This window comes from Belonocnema kinseyi, chromosome 9, assembly GCF_010883055.1.
Source record: "Belonocnema kinseyi isolate 2016_QV_RU_SX_M_011 chromosome 9, B_treatae_v1, whole genome shotgun sequence".
In the NCBI taxonomy this organism is placed as follows: domain Eukaryota; kingdom Metazoa; phylum Arthropoda; class Insecta; order Hymenoptera; family Cynipidae; genus Belonocnema; species Belonocnema kinseyi.
In genome coordinates this window covers 18,437,314-18,440,566 of record NC_046665.1, presented here as the reverse complement: position 1 = coordinate 18,440,566, position 3,253 = coordinate 18,437,314, and the positions used below count along the sequence as shown (strand labels likewise).

Below are 3,253 nucleotides of genomic sequence, written 5' to 3'. Positions count from 1 at the left end.
CTTTCAGAACTTCCCAAAGTTTACTTCTATCTACCTTGTCAAAAGCTTTTTCTAGGTCAACAAATGCACAGAAAACTTTTTTTCCTACTCTCAAACTTTTTTGTTATTTGCTTTAAGCTAAATATTTGATCCGTACATGACCTTTCTGGCATAAACCCACTTTGGACTTCCCAAATCTTTGTTTCTGTTATTTTCATTAGTATAATTTTCGCAAACGATGAACACCAGTGACGAACCGAACGACTCTCGATCAGTTTTGCCACGTCGCATCGCTTGAACAAATCACACGTGTCGTCTGAAACCACGTAACTCGCGATACTGAGCGGAAAATAGTTTCCTCGGCGGACATACGGGGACATATACCAACAAAGACAATGATCCGATCGATCCCGAACGATCTGCAGATATCAAATCTCTCGGCGTCTCACCGACAACTGCCTCTGCCTGCTCACGCGCGCCCGCTAACCCTCTTTCTCTACATTTCTATAGGGTGACAACTGAGTACAACATAAGTCTTGCTCTAAATAATAACGTTTAAAATTATGAATCTTACAGATTCTTGTTTCAAAAGCTAATAATTTTATAAAGAAAATGTCTGACCCCGATAAAAAGCTTTAACAAAATCCAAAATTGTTCAAGCTTGCAAATTCTACTGTTCGAAATAAAAATGATAGTATTTAAAAATGATTTTTTGTTTGTTTAAAAATACCTCTACCTAGTCAAAAACACCAGCATAACCTCATTTTGTTGAAAAATTGTAACTATTCAATATTTCAAGTCAAACGCGAACGTAACATAAAATTGTTAAAAGATTATGAATCTTCTTTAAAAACTAATAATTTTGTAATGAAAATGTTGAACTCCAATAAAGAACTTTAACTGAATCCAAAATTGTTGAAGCTTGCAAATTCTATTATTTAAAATAAAAATCATTGGATTTAAACATAATTTTTTATTTTTTCAAAAGTACCGTGTTCTAGTCAAAAATAGCAACATAACCTCAATTTGTTAGAAGAGTTTAACTATTCTATATTCTATGTTAAATTCGAACGTAACTTAAAATTGATTAAAAGGTATAAATCTTGTTTAACAAATAATAATTTTGTAATAATAATGTCTATCCTTGTAACTTTCTTGTAAATTTTATTAATAAAAATAAAAATCGTTGGATTTAAATCTAATTTTTTCTTTCTTAAAAATTCCGTTTTCTAGTCAAAAACACTAACATAACCTCAGTTTGTTACAAAATTGTAACTATTCAATATTTCATATCAAATGCTTATGTAACTTAAAATTGTTTAAAAAAGTATGAATCTTTTTCAAAAACTAACACTTTTCTAATGAAAATGGCTCTCTCCGATAAAAAACTTTAACAAAATCTAAAATTTTTAAGGCTTGTAAATTTTTTTATTTAAAATAAAAGTAACTGGATTTAAATCTGATTTTTTGGTTGTTTAAAAATACGATTTTCTAGTCAAAAACAACAACATAACCTCAACATGTTGAAAAATGGTAACTATTCAATATTCCATGTCAAAGGCTAACGTAACTTAAAATTGTTAAAAATGTAAGAATCTTCTTTAAAAACTAATAATTTTGTAATGAAAATGTTGATTTACAAATAAAACTGTTAACGCAATCCTAAATTGTTCAAGCTTGTAAATCCTATTATTTAAAATGCTAATAATTTGATTTAAATCTAACTATTTTTGTTTGAAAATACCATTTTCTGGTGAAACACATTAAGTTAACCTAAATTTGTTGTAAAATTGTAAATATTTAATATTCTATAGCAAAAGCGAACGTAACTTAAAATTGTTAAAAAATTATTACTCATAATTAAAAACTAATGATTTTGTAATAAAAATGTTTATTCCCAATGAAAACATTAATATAATCCAAAATTGTTCAAGCCTGTAGTTTCTAATTAATTAAAATAAAAATCGTGGAATTTAAATCTAATTTTTTGTTTGCAGAAAATACCCCCGGAAACACGTTCTGTAACTCTTCCAGATCAAAAAAGGAACTGTGTTCTATAACAGCTGTTACAAGATGGTGACAGGACTGTTTAAGAACAGAAAGGTAACAGCGATCTAGAACACTGTGACAAAATTGTGACCGAACTGTTCTAGAACAAAAAGGGAACAGTATTCTAGAACACTGTGACAAAATTGTGACAGAACTGTTCTCGAACCATGTGACAGAACTGTTCTGTAACAATTGCTATGGAATTGTTCTAGAACAAACCGATCACAGGCCCTCTATAATATTTGCTTCAAGTTTATTTTAGAACTGTGCCGTAACAGTGTAATATCGAAGTTCTAGAACCTTGATACAAGTGTGTTCTAAAACAAATTAGGAACAAAGATCAGTTCGCTAACACTATGGCGTAGCTGACCCTTGCGAATATCCCTAATGTGGATATCTCGGACGTATAATTTTTGTTAGTCGGGACTGCGTACGCGCTATCCCGGATCAAAATATATCCATGGGGATATCAAAATTTCAGCCTCGCAGGATATTCCGACGGGTTATCCCTGGAATAATCCCGGACATAGGGATCAAATAGAATCTCCCGGGATATCCTATTGCTATGAGGGGTACATAACACTGTTCCATATTTAATAAATAGCAGTTCTAGAACTGTTTGAGAATTGTTATAGAACTGTTATAGAATTGTCCCATATTTTTTACAGTGCAGCGTACCGAAATTCTAGAACTGTTACAGATCGGTTGTCACAGCGTTCTAGAACTGTTACAGAATTGTTCTAGCGTATGGGGGATGACATAGTTACTCCCATGTTCGTAACCTGTTACTAATTTATTCTAGTACACGTTCTTTTGTGTTCTAGAACAATTAGAGATCTGTTCTGTAATCATGTTTGCTGGGACTGTTTCCTTGTCAAAAACAACAAAATAACCTTAATTTGTTGAAAAATGGTAACTATTCAATATTCCATGCCAAACGCTTACGTAGCTTAAAATTTTTCAATAAAGTATGAATCTTATTCAAAAACTAATCGTTTTGCAATACAAATCTCTGTCTCCGATAAAAAATTTTAACAAAATCTAAAATTGTTTAAGTCTGTAAATTCGATTAATTAATATAAAAATCGTTGAATTTAAGGCTGTTGGGACGAGGCACACAAAAATGATGAAATCTACGAGACGTTCAAAACATACAAGCGGTTAATGATAATTTGGTTTTGTGATTTTAAAAATGCACTCAAAATATTTTTTAGTGACCGAAAGG

The 3,253-nt window shown here is 30.9% G+C and overlaps 1 pseudogene; it reads left to right on the top strand.

Moving 5' to 3' along the window:
• Positions 1-2,332: 2,332 nt before the first annotated feature.
• On the top strand, positions 2,333-2,474 carry LOC117180951 (annotated as a pseudogene).
• Positions 2,475-3,253: the final 779 nt, after the last annotated feature.